A 17,121-nucleotide genomic window follows, 5' to 3' on the forward strand; every position below is an offset into this window, starting at 1 on the left:
TCTCTCTCTCTCTCTCTCTCTCTCTCTCTCTCTCTCTCTCTCTCTCTCTCTCTCTCTCTCTCTCTCTCTCTCTCTCTCTCTCTCTCTCTCTCTCTCTCTTTTCATGCACCTACTGCGACACGTCGGTGTTCCTGCAATCGTCGCTGCAACTCCGCCTCGCTTCGCGTGCAACTGCCACGACGACTCAGTTCAGCCCACCGTCCATGCGCCCAGCCATCGTCATCATCAGCGCCCAAGGGAGCATGTAAGTAATAGTTAAATTTTATTAAATTTTAGTTTTATTTATTTTATTTAAAAAACCATTAAAATTCACCAAAAATAATAAAAAAGGCAAAATCCATTAAAAAATAAAAATAAAAGGGGTCTTAAAATTCATTAAAAAATAAAATAAGCCACACAAAAATTCACACAATAAAAAATAAAAAAACCTTTAAAAATCACAAAAACCAATAAAAAACCAAAATTTCATAAAAACCACCAAAAATGAATATTAAAAAATGGTCACCAAAAACTTATAAAAATAAAAATCTTACAGAAAACTCCTTAAAAAAATCAAAAATTACACTTATAATTCATAGAAATATAGAAAATTCGTTAAAACACCATAAAAAATAAAAAATTGATCAGATAAATCACAAAAATTCATAAAATTCTAAAATACTCTTTAAAAAATCTCTATAAAATTAAAAAAAAATCACCACAAATTTGTAAACATTCAAAAAATACCAAAAAACTTTAGAAAAATCAAAATATCACAAAAAATAATAGAAGGGGAGAGGAATCGAAAAAAAAAATCAAAATAAAAAGCAAAAGCAAAGTCAGGATAGTTACACACCGTAAAGCGAGCAAGTCAAGTAGAGCAGCCAAGAAAAAACCGAGAAAAAGCGAACTACATCAGTAGAAAAACGGTCAAAAAAGGCGAGAAAAGAGACCAACTCAAAGCCGGTAGATTTTGTTTAAAATTTTGTCAAAATAAAATAGAAAACGAACCAAGTGTAGCTGAGAAACCGAAGCATATAGATAGCTAACCAGCTAGGTTACATTCACACGAAACTGAATTCAAAATTGAACTTTTGCGTAAAATTTGGTCGCTAGGGAATTGTTCACGCCTGGAAATTGCGAATCGGGGCCAAAAATACCATATTTTGGGTGAAAATTAGCAAAAGCGAGTTGCAAAACTTGTGAGAGTTTCAAATTTGGACCTAGAAATAGGGAATCATCAACAAACAATTGGTAATCATTCGAGCCAAGATCATCACAGTTCTAACCCAGTTCTGGAATGTGTTGCCACAAATCGTGCACGCTAGAAATTGGCTAGTCCAAGTAATTGCACTACAAATTGAGCTTCTAATCAGACGAACAGGAGCACAAAGCACATTCGATTGCAGGTTAGGCTATTCAAGGCCCAGATTTTCATCATTTCAAAGGTTGCAATCAATACTAACACTTTCGAGCTAGAGTTAATCAACTCTTGTGAGTCTAAGAGCAATCAACTGCCAAAAGTACTTTGGAAAAATTAGACTTGTCAAACCCGAGCAGGAGAAATTCTGCTAATCAACGCCAAGATCTTCTAAGAAATAGTTCTTAGAGACCAAGACAACATGGACTCAAGTCGAGCCAAGAATTCAAGTACGGCAGAGCAAGCTAGTAGTAGTGGCAACATCAGCACAAGTGCAAAAGAGCAGCTTCTACAACTATATGGCTACAATGGAGATAAATTTTTATATGCATATTCAGAAGGCCATAGATACTTGATGAGCAGCAAAAGCGACACAAGAGCCACAATCCTATTGATCAGAGTGAAGCCAGATTCAGAGAACTCCCAGATGTTCACAGACTTCAGTGGAGCCAAGTATTGCAAGCTCAAAGATGAAGTGCAGTTAGAAGTTTAGAAAGTCAACCCAAGTGTTTATCCAGAAATCTTCACAAGCCAACAAAACATACAACTGGTGCATATGCAATCAAGGTCATTATACATGGATTACAATGGTCAGATCTATAGTCAAGAACTAAAAATGGAAGATCCAACAGATCAACCAATAGAAGCCAGTCTAATTGGAGAACCAAGCCAAAGATGGTACAAAGGTCAAGACGGAGCAGTCTACAACTTGATGCTTAGTGTTCTAAAAGACGATGTCGACAACTTGGAAACCACAAAAACAAAAGCTCCTCTGCAAGAGCTTGACATGACAGAGTCAATTTAAATACCACTAGTCATGGCGTATTGCTCAGATTTTGGACGAAAAGGTGGACATTTTTTTAAAGATTGTCCAAGAAATCCAGACAGCAGGGACACATCAATTGCTAAGCAAGATACAGAGGAAATTGGAAATGTGAATCTCAATGTAAGTGCATCTAGCTCGTCACTTTTAATGCAATTAAATGATTTTGCATTACCGTTAGAAGCACCAGTAAAAGCACTACAAGTTCAAAATTTGCATAAAGATGCACAAGCACCTGAAAAGCTTAAAATTGATTCTTTGAACAACAAACTCTTGCGTGAATTTGGTCAAGGTGTCTAGATATCACCGAATGTTGAAAAGACTATTTGGTTTGCAAATGATTCTGCATCCATGCCACAAGTGTGCAATCATTCACGAGTCTAAGGGACACATCAAACAAAATGTTGTGTGCTTTGTATGGCACACATAATTCATATGCACACTATGTAGATCAAAAAGGGCAACTGTACAAAAAGGATCAACCAGTGTTTGAACAGCCCACATCCCAGCTCATAGACGTGTGTCCAATGATAGATCAGAAAGGATCGTTTATTTCAAAGGATAGAAGCTATTATAGCCCATCCTCTCTAGAGCTGAAGGATATTACCCGAGTGAACCCAAAAATCTGTGCAGAGCCAAACTCTCCTCCATCAAAAATCAAGCTTCGACGTTGTGACCAAATGACCATATACTTTGACCAGAACAGTCGTAGATATAGACGAGATTCTAAGATCTATGATGCCTTGGGTCCTGAAATCACAGAAGCTTATATCATAGGAGACCCATGGGATAGAAAATTTTAAGGCAAAGATAATGCTATCTACAGCTTGACTTGGGGAATAATTTATCATGTTTCACGGAGATACATAGGAAACTATGCAGAAGGTTTACAGATGCCAAACATCAACAATTCTACCCAAAGTGTGCCTTCACAGTCCCAAAAGGTGAGATTAAACCAGAGCCAAATAGTTTTGAACTCTCATAATGGAGCATGCTATAGTGATCACCCTAGGAAGGGGGGAGCTGCAAATTCATCAAAATTAGCTCTAGTACCAGGAAATGCTACACCGGTTAGACGCCCAAGAACTTCTAGCCAACATCCCTCTTCAAAGCAGAAACCATTGAAAGATCATATGGTTGTTGGAAGTTTTCAATTGACCTAGATTCCATCAGGATCTACAGATAAATGCCTCTATGAAGATCATCAAGGACAAAAGTTTAGCTGATCTCCACAAATCAAAGCCAAAAACTGACAAATCCAATAGTATTCAAACAATTACATGTGACCAAGCTCACATATGCATATCTAGATGCAAATGGCAATTATTATTAGCAGGTTCATGACCTTGTACAAACCCCTATGGATGGTAGGACTGAAGTCAAAGACTATCTGAAGATGATGCAAAGCCTCAAGCTGCCAGAACAGGTGATAGAAAAGTCAAAATCAACGGAAGCTAAAGTTCACAAGGCTACACAAAGGTCACCACCTAAATCTCCTCCAAAGAGAAAGATTCTACCAAAAAGTACAGTGGATCTTCTAAGATCAAAGGTTACTCAGATAGATAATGCTCATCATTTGCAAACAAAAAGTACAATATTAGAGTCAAGTCAATATAGATTGAAGCAGGTGGTCAAAGCAAAGAAAATGCAGATAAAGCTCAACCAAAGGATACTGCCACAACAAAATCAATAACATAGAAAGGAATCTCGAGAAGATCAAGTGCAACATTACTGGTGAGCACAAAGAAAAGTTGTCAAGTGAAGTAAAGCTATATTTTCAGCTAGACAAGAACCTCATGTCCTTTTGCACTTAGAAAAAATGTGGCCAACCACAGCTGGAAGATGCTCCGAAATTTGTGAGCATGTCTGGAAACAAACAAGCAGAATGCTGGGGAATCATCTCCACCACCATTGAAGTAAGTTTACATAACATTATAGCCCAATTCCATGTGATCACAGTAAAAGATGTACATGATGGCCTCATATGGGGAAAGACACTATCTCAAAAGGTTTTAGAGATATAGAATGAAACAAGATGCAGTCTTCAAAGACAACCAAGAATGAAGACCAGGATTGGTCACCCGCGGACGACAACACAAAGTCCTCAAGCACACAGTTAAAATGGAGACTGATATCAAAGTGGATCTTTTTGAAAATGATTCATCTCCATCGAATAGAACTTTAGAAGATCTTAAAGTAAATCAGGCAATAGCAAGTGCAGATCAAACAGAGCAAAGGGCAACCACAATAGCTATTGAGCAGAGAATTCCACCAAAGCCAGAAGTTAAGAAGAACAGGGTTGTAGACAACCAAGAAGCTATAGGAAGTCCACAAAAATAGCCATTGCTAGTCGAATCTACTGATGAAAGTCAAATTGGAAAACAGAGTCTCAAGCCACCTTCCATAAAGACATTGCTAGATCAAGATGAAACCATAACAAAAGCAGGACATAGATATTCAATAGAACCAACAATGAGAATAGCTATAGTCCTCATTAGTGTAAATGGAGCGAGTGTCAGATGCAATGCTCTACTGGATAAAGCAGTAGAGTGCAATATGATTGCAGAGAACATCCAAGGATCCTCCACATCACTCCATGCAAACATGATAGCAAAATAATGCTACGTATGTATACAAGTCAAAAAGAAATGGTTGCTACCTTTAGCACCCAACAACATGAAGAACAAGTAAAGCTTCAGGTGAAACCTTCAAAAGACACGCATGCAGATGTCATCCTTAGACATCAGTGGCTAGACCAACACAAGGCCTACAAAGAAGACATAATGCTATTACTTTATTTTCCAAGAGGTAGCCAACAACATTTACAGGTACCATTAATTCTAGATTCAGAGTTACAGAAGTCACAAGAATCAAAGACAAATCTTGCAGACAAAGAAAAAGCCAAAGTGGAACTTCCACCGATTAGCATGAAAGATGTGACAGCATATGCCTCTACACCAAAGAACCCTCATGGATCAGCTTCTTCAAGCAAGTCAAGCTTTCAAAACTTCAAGTAGATTCTTGACCCAACTGAACCTCTAAGGAGACACCCAACAAATCAAAGGTATATCAGCCAAAGTACTCAAGAAAGCAAAGGGAAGTAAAGCAGGTGCTTGTTTCGAGCAGTTTAGTCAAAGTCAATGATCCGGTTTGGATTAAGGACTGGAAATCAACATAGAAAGACAAACACGTGGGATGGATAGAATCACAATGGAGCTTAAAAGAACATGAGTACTATAGGGATAACATACAGATATGGGTACCAAAATTGCAAATCAAGTCCCTCCCAAGAAAGAAGGCTCACAAGGTATCAACCTCGACAATATCCTAAGATACATAAGAAGCAGGTATACAACACAACAACATCAAAAGTTGCTAAAGTAAATAGCAGCCCCATCATTATGCTATTACAACGGACAAATGCAACATCATCTCTCATATCAGACATATTTGGACCAATCAAGATGCTACCTCATCAAAAAAATTCAACGACAAATGAAGACGATCAGCCCATCAACAACCAAACAAAAGCCTTCCACGGACACTTTTCAACAGTGCCCGAGGACGGGCACTAAAATCAAAAGGGAAAAAATGTTAATTGAGTTGACGGCAGTTAACAGAAGATGCTAAAGGCCCAAGCCTTACGGATGCACATCAAAGATCAACATGAAGAAGTAATAAAGATTGGAGTTACACATTTTTCACATTTTCTCAAAATGGTCATGTTTTGTAAATTCCCGATTTATTTCAAGCCATTGTATTGTTTTTAATGTGTTTTGGGTTCAATGGGAGTTCCAAGATGTAAAGAACAGGTCAGTTAGTGTGCTTAGGTTGCAGATCCAGTAAGTGGTTAAACCCTAAAGGCCTTGGGCGCCCGAACATTGCATATTTTTACCCTAGGTATGTAAGGCAGTGTGTAAAAGAAATTAGGGTTTTCAAGCTCATTTGTTGAGACCACTCTTTGGTGAGAGCTCATGAGGTGTGTGGCTATGGAGTCTTTGAGCTTCTCCTTGCTCATGTGACTTGATTAACACTAATCAATGCTTAATTCTCTTTCACTATGCATGTCTCATACTTCTTTTGCTTGTATGTGCATGTAGGTTTGATTGGAGTGTGGTGCTCAATAGATGTATGTGTGTGTGCTTGTGATTAGTGTGCTGCATGATAGGATTAGTGTTGTGTGCATCTTGCAATCTTAGTGTGTGTGATTGGGTTCATTGGAGGTGAAGGGAAGTGGATGTGGAGATTGCCAATCATTGTGGCTTAGCTCCTCCATAGGCCAAGAAGCTCACCTCATAGAGTCACCATCCATGTTGCCATGATTAGCTCACTAATCGTGTGAGTGTTGCTTCACTTTTCAGCATAATGGGCGCTCTTCTTACTGTGCACGATTGGACCACTGGTATTTAATGAATTTACAACAGTATGATGACTTTGTCTGTGAGATGAGCATTGATCATACATTGATTTTATTTGATCATGCTCCAAATATTTTGACCTTGCATTTCGGCCCTCCAACGTGTGATCAGCCTCTTTCTTGGAAGTGTCTACTGCACATGGATAATGCTTATCTTTTCTCATGATCACTTTTGATATATGGTTAATGAGGTCATTCCTCCACTTTGTGATCAGATGCAGGATGACCCGGATACAAACATCAGGATGTAAATACGTCCATAGATCTTGCATGTACATAGAAGCACTAAGATTATCCGGTAGCTCATCTCTCCGGATTGATAATTTCGTTGGTCATTGGAGCTATACTACAATGGTACCCCAACACTCTGTATCTAACACGTGGAAACTCTACATACTCTTGCATGGTATCATGGGGTTTTGCTTTCCTTGTGCCATTTTGGGATTGTTGTACTTGTTGAAAATCTTGCTTACTGTCTTATATGGCATGAAATCTGGAATATACACTGAGAAGACTATAAACAAATATGGGTATTTGTAAAAAAACATTGCTAGACAAGCTGTAAACAGGTTTTTTTGATGCACTAACATCTTAGTTCTAGCTCGTTTTTGACATAGAAGGATGGGGTATTGTGTTGGTTTTTGTTTTCTTGGAAGGTTTGACACCTCGTTCAATAGGTTGATGCAATATACTTGGTGGAAAGATTGGTAAAAATATATAAAATAACTTGGGACATACAAACTTAAGGAGAATGATTCATTGTGGACATATATATATTTTGAGTTAGATACACATGGTCGAGTCAGTTACCTTTTACTGCCAATTAGAAGTTTGGGTTGATAAGAGGCATTTAAAAGATCTTTTTCGCTACTTTATAGCTTCATAATTCTTTAAAAAACTAAAGGAATTAGTGCCTGACAAATCTGGTAAAATCTGATATTGAATAGTGAGTTGCTATAGAAAATATGACACTTGGATTGGAAATGTTGGTGACCTTCTGTTAGTATGTTTGGTTTAAGGTACAATTAAAAGATAGGAACCAAACTTATAATATAGTTTTTGGGTTAAATAAAACTTTTTAACAAACAAATCTTGAATACCTTGAAAAACTCTAGACATTGGTTTTAAGTTTCAAAAGCTATAAGTTGGACATGGATAAAAACTGATATAGTCCATTGACACCTGTAAAACACATCCAAGGCTAATGTATGTGTTGTCTTGTTTGGATGGATGCAGGTGAGGAGTCTATCCTTTCTTGAAATTTTTTTGGCGTAAAGAAAATGTATGTCCATGATTACACTTACTCCTACTGCTTGGTAAGTACTACTATTAGTTTATATTGGAATGAGGTTTCATTCTCATAGGCTATGTACAAAGATAATTCTAAGACTGAGTTGTTTTTGTAACCTTTTCTCTAAAGCCAGCTATCTTTTGAATGTTAAAATTCAATTACATCTTATTATTTTAGTAAAAACAGCTACACACACAACCACACACACACAGTGAGAGAGAGAGGCGTGTCTTCCTCTAGTCTACAGAGCATTGCATTGTAAAGCGGCTACATGATTTGACCACTCTCATTAGATGTTGGTGATTACTCTCCACCCAAAGCTCCACCCTCATTCCAGCATAAAAGACTTCACATCAAAATAGATCATACCAAGCCTCCCCAACAACATAGCCATGCTTTGCCTCCTCAAAGTGACGTGCATCTACAACAATTGCCTAGCCTCTACCTACGTGGCCTGGCACGATGGTGTGCACCACCCCTCTATTGCAAGCAGCGATTCCTTGGTATCACTGACGCATGCCTAGTGGTCCTCTTGCAGAGATCCTATCTGCACCTGCCCTTCTCTATTCCACCTACTATCTCTCCACCAGACAGCTCCTCTTCAAGGTGATGCACCACTTAGATCACCTTGGCCAATATTGCATCATGGCCATGAACGAGGTCTTCAATGTTCTTGGCTCCGACTGGTGCAACTGGTCTGACTCATCGTGTTGCTCTTTCATCATTCACAACACCATCACAGATGAGTGGCCCCATGCAGCGTCATTGTTCATCTATCGGGAGTTCTTTGCTTGTGGGGTGATTGGCAACCGCCTCTATGTGGCAGGGTCAACTCAAGTGTACAACTTTCTAATTGACACTTGGGAAGCAAAGATCCAGAGGATAGGTGGACAATCATCACAATGAGGAGGCAAATATGATCGTTTGCAACGTGTAGAGTCAGTGGGCACAAGTGGCGGCATGGTGGCAAGAGTCGCGTGTGGTGCACAGTGATAGACACGTGCTTGGACAAAGGGGCAAGCATTGGCGAAGGGCAGATGACCTTTTCATTTTTACTAAGGGTATCACAGGTCGGACTCTGAAATGTGTGTGGTGGGATGGATGTACGAATTTTCGTGATTTACGCTACTGAGATGGCACTTGTACGGATTTTCGCAAAACGTGCTGCCTCTGGTTGGGTGCCAGCTTTTGAGCCACTTTCTTTGAGTTTCAAGCTTTTAGGAAACAAAAGGGAAATGAGCCGCTTTTTCCAAAGCTAAGAATGCGAGATACTATGGCCCTTTCCAGATTCTAGAGAAGATAAATTATATATCCTTTAGATTGAAGTTGCCAAAAACTTGGAAAATTCACAATGCTTTTAATGTGAGTCTCTTGAAAAATTTCAAGGGTTAGGTGCCAGGTGACAAGGAGCCTCAGGAGCAATCTGAAGTGCAAGCAAGCAAGGAGATACTCATTCCGGAATAGATACTGGCTCACCAAGAAAGGAAGAGAAAGTTAAGCGAGGGGAAGTTCCCACTATACAACTATAAGAGTTGTGCCCAAGGGGTGAGGTCCCACCAAACAATGGGAAAATTATACAGCCAAACCATAACACCACATAACAACAAAGCCTTAGACTTGAGAGAAAAGGGCCAATAGCGTTATTTTACCAAATGTAAAAAGACATAGCAAAAGACAAACTAGCCCAATCTAGAGCACAAATCATAAAAAATTGCATTAGGTATCGAATAAAAATACCTTTATTACTAGCTTGTACCCTAAAAATATGCATTCCTCTTATCAAGCAAAAGGTTTTTTTCTGAACCAAAAAGCCTTGCTATGTCACAACATTAGTCTTGGTGGATTACGAACTCCCTATATGATGTAGTCATAAACCTCCCTAAGAACGCCTCCTGTGTTTTTCTAGCAGATATCAAGAAATGTTATGAAAACATTCCCCATGAAGGAGTCATAGGGCTCAAAACTAGAATATCCCAGCTTATCTCATACGCCTATGGTCCCATTCACATAAGAAATACATCTCCTTCAGAATATTCCCAACTACTTGTGTTATTGGTAATTGGTCTAATCTAAAATACAAGAATGCTATCTCCATCACTAAAGAACAAGCTACTTTTATCAATTGATGGCTTATGAACAACATGATTGTTCAATGTAATAGTAATACCTATAGACACGTTAATGGCATACCAATGGGTTGGATTGCTCACAAATATGGTGCAATCTCTATCTGCACCCCCTGTAATATGATTACATCTCAGCTAGACTACAAAATCCAACAACTAGGCATATGCTAGCACTACTAAAGACTGCCTTCAGGTATTTTGATGATATACTCTAGGTCAGCAACAATGACCACCACCCTTTCTTTCTTGAGCAGTATCCTCCATGTTTAGCAATTGATGATAGTGCAACATCTTTTAAGGATGGAATAGGGAATAAGACAAAATTCCTTAGCATGCAACTTGAAGTCAAAGATGACAACATCAAGAGAAGAAAGCTTGACAAAGGCAAAATTGATTCAATGCAGATATTTAAGTACATTCATAGTGGCAACAACCAACCATCAAGATGGGCTCAAACCTATCCTCTTTACCAACTCTTTATATCAGAATGCAGCCCAAGACATCAAAAGGCTAGTACAAGACTTCTGTACTGATGGATTTGAAAGACTTAAACTTTGGAGGCTGGTAAAGGGATATCTACTTAATTACCAATCAGAGGTTCATAACATTCTAGCTATATTACACATGCTCAATGGTGGGCACTAGGTCCCTCTAGGAGACTAGTGCCCCCTGTGGGATCTCCTATTTAAAACCTAGTACGGGAAGGATGGTGGGAAACTATCACAAACACAATAGCATAAAACAATTTGTATGTGGGATCATATACTTGTTACTCTTAAGTAATTTTTTGCAAGCTTTGTTCTAAATCTAAAAAAGGCATAGCATCATGGGTAAATATGGAACCGGGTTAAGAGGTACCAATTGACAGTGCCATATGGGTAATATGCCCCCACTTCTTGCATGGAGCAACCACCTTCTCTTTTTACCCCCATCATCCCACTCTTCCCTAACATAAGAAAACCGCCATCTCTATTGAAGCTTGCAAAGCCATGGGCCCACCACTCTTATGCTATTTTTAAAGCATGTGCATGGAATCATATGTGTCTAAGGTTAGAACATATCCGCCTTGGTCCTTACATCACCAACAAAAGCTCCCCAACTATGGAAAATCACGTGCCCGAATATCCTTAAGCTCACACTATGTTGACATCTATAACATGTGCACTATTTCTACAAAGCCTAGATTCCATAAATTAAAGGATAATTAAAATTGTTTGATTTATGATGGATGCAAATAACATGAACAATGCTTACATAAAAGGTCTTTTGGTTAAATTAAAAGGGGATTATATTCACACTTCCATATGAAAGATATTGTACCAAAAAGCCTTTTTAATTTGAACATTACTTTTTGTCCTGCATCTTTATTTTCTCTTACTGATGTGGCTATTTATGTTTATTGCTCTCTCTCTCTCTCTCTCTCTCTCTCTCTCTCTCTCTCTCTCTCTCTCTCTCTCTCTCTCACACACACACACACACACACACACACACACACACACACACACACACACACACACACTTTATTGTGTGTGTAAATCTTGTTGATATAATTCACAAGTGGGAAACCTTAAAGGAAAACCCACAAAAAAGAAGAGATACAAAAAACCGGAGCACCATGAGGCTCCGAGGGCTAGATACAATCAAAGTAAATCCTATAGGCAATGTACGTAGCATCATAGGCAAAATGCAGCACTTGACCAAGCAACAATTTGAAGTAGGGAAATGGGTCAACATCAGTCTCTTGATACAAAAATCAAGAGGTTGTGATGGTGCCAAATGGCTCACAAAACCCAAAATCTAACCCAACCAAAGAGGACCGTGAACTAAGACTGCGGGAATTGAAGCATCCTAAAAAGCCAAAATTGTATGTGAAAAGTTTCAAAAGAAAACCAAATCCGAATAGCAACCAACACTTGTTGAGTGAAGGATCTGGAGTCACGACAACCCACAATATGTGTGGCACACTCTCCTCAGCTACATGAGATATGACACAACGAGAGGGCGCAAAATGCCATGCATTCAGTAGGCTACCAGCAGATAGAGCTCCCACCAAGAAATGCCATAAGAAAATATGTTCACTCAGAGGGAGGTGACTCTCCCAAATGCTAGACAATGCTCATTTCCACCATAAGAATGACATGGAGAGAGACCACAACTAATTACCATGATGCACAATCCACGCATCAAATTGCAAGAGGGCATAAACATTGTCAGTTGAAATGCATTCTAGGATGGTATTATCAAGATTCCAATGAAAGAAGCGGGAGTCCACATTCAAAGGAGCAAAAGATAAGAGATCAGTAAGCATCCTTTGAATCTCCCACCAAAGACGAGAATAGTGGAGTCCCAATCAAAATCAAGACGCCGCATCAGAGAACAAAAGAACATTACATGTGTCGTCCATCGCCTGATGTACCTGGCATATTCCTTTTTTAGAAAGAAAATATGCCTGGCGAGGACATCATTGATGAAGAGAAAGCCTTGCTCCAATGCAGGCTCTCCAATCAAAGCCGAGATAGAATTGATGATCGTGCCATTCCAAATGTGAGGTGATTCACCAAAGGGACAACCAAGAATGTGTCCTTCAAGCTTCCCAAAAATGACTTCCCAATATGTTGGATGCCAATGACCAAAGGATGGTGTGACAATATGCGCACACATATGTTCCACCAAGACTAGCAACAGCGTAGCTTTCCAAGCCATAACATGACTTCGCAAATCCAAAATATTCAACCCTTCAAGGCGCTTGGAACACAACTTGTCCATAGATAATAGACGAAGACCCTTCTTGAGATGCAAGATGCACCAAAAATGCTCCAAAATACTAGACATAAGGGATTGCAAGCGTAACAGAGACCAAGATAACAAGGTAAGTAGAACTGCACGTAAGCCATGAGAATGCATTGGAAAATCTTAAGATGCACTTGAAATGGCCAAGTGGAAAATTTCCAATAATTTAACTTGGAATGTAGGAGTTGGAGAACCCAATCCATTTTATGCATAGCTAGTGCATTCCAAGCGAGTGGATAACCCAAATGGAGAACTATGATGTGTGGGGGAGCAATCTCCCCTGGCCATAATAACTTATGCCAATCATAATCTGTCAAATGATTATAACTTGGATTTTGCAAAAAATAGATCTTGAGGCATGCCACCAATCCGAACAAGTGAAGTGTATGCATAATCTGATCTACATCATCACAGTGAGTCTGAGGCATGAATAAAGAGTCATCTGCATAAGCCAATCATAATCTTTCAAATGATTATAACTTGGATTTTACAAAAAATAAATCTTGAGGCATGCCGCCAATCCAAACAAGCAAAGTGTATGCATAATCTGGTCTACATCATCATGGTGATTGTGAGGCATGAATAAAGAGTCATCTGCATAAGCCTGGCCAACAAAGTGTTGCCCAGATGGTAATGCTAGGCCATGCAATCTACTAGTGGAAGTCAAGAAACCCAAATATATAAACTGGGGTGAGTAGCTATCGCATAAATCAAAGCACTGAGAGGACATACTTGCCTTACCAATCGTCCCAAAGGCCAAGAATCGGTGAGAAGCCCATCCAAAAATCCTGCATAAGGGCTATGTGCATACAAGGAAAAAACCACACCGGAGAGCTTAGGCGCAAATCCCAATTGTTGCATGGTGTCTGCAATGTAGTCCCAAAGAATAATATCAAAGGCCTTTTCAATGTCAACCTGCATGACCAATACATCCTGTTGAGTATATTTCGCATATTCCATGCCAATGATGACGTGTGCCAGGTTATTGATAATTTGACGGCGTGGAATGAAGCCATATCGAGATTGATGTAGGCCTTCATACAAAAAGCATTTTAGTCGATTAACAAGCATTTTAGCCATCAATTTATATACCAGAGGCGTGAGTGTGATTGGTCTTCAATGAAGGAACTCTTCACATTATGCATGCTTAGGTATTAACCTTCTTTCCAAGAGGAGAGCATTTCTTACTGCTCCCTAGTCGTATTCATCATTATGAGTAGTGGCAACTTTAGGTCATCCCAAAATGACAAGAAAAACTCCACACTAAGACCATCCCAATCGGGAGCTTTCCAACGGCCCAAATCAAGCAAGCTGGCATATAGATCCGACTCAATGAAAACAACTTCCAAGTCTTGAGCCTACTACATTAAAAGAATGGGAGTAACATGCGACAGAAACAAATGACGCGCTTGGCAAGATTCTTGTGTAGGATGTGAAGGAGCCTCAAAGATCTTGCCATAACGAGGCTGCAGGGCTTGTGCTAGCTCCGGTAAGGAGGAGGTCCACTCCCCAAATGAAAGTTTAACTCGATAGCTGAGACTGTTTAACATGATAGCTGAGACTGCCTAGAATGATGCAAATGCTGGAAGAATTGTTTATAAGCCTTTGTTTGTAAAAGCTTGCTAGCAACTACCATTTGTTGGGGTATAAAGCCCAATGTGGTCGCCCTGGTAAGTGGGCAGGCCGCCAGGTATGTACACATATTCTTTTGTAAAAACCTAATAATAACTCACTATGCTCTACACATTACAGTAGAGCGAGTTCACCATATCGTCGTGCTCTTCTTCTCGCACTCTCTCTCTCGCGTCGCACTTCCGCTCGTACTCCTTCAACTGGTATCAGAGCTCAGATCGAGGCTCGGGGCAGCATCTGCAGGTAGCCAGAGTCACCTGCTCAGATTGGAGTGAGATTCGACAGGCAAAGACACGGCCCCAATTCCTGTGGAGAGCACAAAGGGCTCGGTGTTCTCAGAATTTCATTCTGAGGTCATCTCGACCACCGTTCGGCTTCGACAAAGTTCTGTGCAGGCCATTTTCGACTACGTGGTCTCGGCGGGTGCAGATCCGACTCTGCAAATTTGAGGTTTCGGCCTACGACTGCAAGTGCTGAGGATATCTGCACTTCCAGAGTGCTGATTTGTGGCTATCTACACAACGAAGGACAGCTTACAGTTCTTGGAGGCATGTCACATACGACACGGGCACACCTACACACAAATTGTAGGCGACATCCACCAGTTCATCAGGTAGCTTGTGTTTGCTGCTTGATATTCCAGATTTCATCATGACATTGCAGGTACTTCCACATGGGATGTATTGTCAGAGATGATGTATGTCTGTTGAGGGTTTGTTGGCTGTGAGTCACGCAGCAAACAACCGCCGCAGCAGTTACAGCATACAGTGGAAAATTTGTGGATGTATGACTTTGTGGGAAGTCTATGTACTGTCAGATTTACTGCAGCCTTTGTTGAGGGTCGAGTGAGGTTTTATTGAGCTGGGGGATTCTCGAATGTTGAGATCCTTTCAGTGATACAAGTCTTGGAGCGATCCCTCGAGCACCCTTAGATAGGCATCTAGGATGTATTGACTGTGAGTTAGACAGTTGGGATTGCATCTTTGCTTTACTACCATTGAGGCATTGTCGCAGTCTATGCTTACAAGACAGTGACAGGACAGTGAGAGATAGTACAGGTGCAGGACAGGTTTACCCACAGCTTATAGTGTTAGAGAGACAGTGGTTTTTTGAGCTGTTTTTGGTCTGTTTTTTAGTACACCAGAGCCATTTTACAAAGGAGACTCTGCCGAAATTTCTGCAGAATCTGAAGATTTATTGGTTCGGAGGACAGTTTACAGGGGAAACTCTGCCGAATTTTTCCCAGGAAAGTAAACTACTGTGAAGCATAGTTATGGCTGGATCACAGGACATTGCTCTTTACAATATCAAGAAGCTGGATGGAACCAATTTTCCATTGTGGAAGAAGCAGATTTGGCACGTGTTGGTACAAAAGAAGCAGATAAAACCTATAAAGCTCAAGGGGATAAAACCAGAAGATATGGACGAAGATGAATGGAGCGAAATGGATGAATTGGCACTTTCTACCATTATGCTGACTTTGGCAGAAAGCGTTTACTTCAATGTAGCAGACGAGATGTCGGCTTATTAAGCATGGACAAAGCTGAGTGATCTTTATGAGAAGCAGAGTGCAGCTTCACAGGTATACTGGCTTAAAAATCTTGTTGACTTGAAGATGAAAGAAGGGACCCCTATGTCCAATCATACGAATGAATTCAACACCATCTACAGTCAGTTGTCAGCTCAAGGTGTCAAGTTTGATGAACCTGTTAGAGCTATGTTCCTATTGATTACATTGCCAAAAAGTTGGGACACTTTTCGCACAGCTTTGAGTAATTTTGCACCTCCAGATGGTTTGACCATAGCAGGTGTAGAAGGCAGTCTGCTTACTGAAGAAACCAACAGAAAGACAATGGACAAAGGCAAAGGAACAGCCTTAGTTGTCAGGGAAAGGACCAAAGAAAAGTACAAAGGTGGAAAGAGGGATCAGTCTCGTAGCAAGTCCCGCAGTGCTAAAGGCAAGAGTGACATAGAATTCTACCATTGTGGCAAGAAGGGTCACATGAAAAGAGACTCCAGAGAATGGAAAGCAGAAAAAGGCAAAGAGAAAGCAGAAGACCATGGTGAGAAGAACAAGTCCTCAGTGAAGATTCAAGAAATAAATGTGACAAACATTGTTGCAGAGGATGAGAGTCTAGTGTCAAGAGATATCTACTTCTTGAAAAATACAATGGACTCAGCTCTTCTTATAGCATCTGATGGAAATGCACTGAGTGATTGGATTATAGACTCAGGGGAATCACTTCATGTGCCTCCAAACAAGGAGTGGTTTACCTCTTATGTGACCACTAAAGATCATGTTCGGCTAGGCAATGGGCAGACATGTGAGATCTTAGGTGTTGGAGATGTTCAATTGAAGTTTCAGAATGGCTCTTCTTTCACGCTGAAGAATGTGAGACATGTTCCCGCAATTACAAAGAGCTTGATCAGCACAGGTTTACTTGATGATGCTGGCTACGTCACCACTTTTGGACAGAACATGTGGAAGATATCCAAGGGTTCTATGACATATACAAAGAAGGCTAAGGATGGCAATTGGCTGATCCTTATTTTGTATGTGGATGACATGTTGATTGCTGGCAAGCACTTGGAAGAAATTTCAGCTTTGAAGTCAAAGATGGCAAAATCGTTTGACATGAAAGA

General features: G+C 40.0%; 1 pseudogene; it reads left to right on the plus strand.

Moving 5' to 3' along the window:
• Positions 1-4,343: 4,343 nt before the first annotated feature.
• Positions 4,344-8,787, plus strand: LOC147463926 (uncharacterized; annotated as a pseudogene).
• Positions 8,788-17,121: the final 8,334 nt, after the last annotated feature.

The sequence above is a fragment of the Adiantum capillus-veneris genome, chromosome 2 (genome assembly GCF_014529385.1).
Source record: "Adiantum capillus-veneris isolate H3 chromosome 2, ASM1452938v2, whole genome shotgun sequence".
In the NCBI taxonomy this organism is placed as follows: Eukaryota; Viridiplantae; Streptophyta; class Polypodiopsida; order Polypodiales; family Pteridaceae; genus Adiantum; species Adiantum capillus-veneris.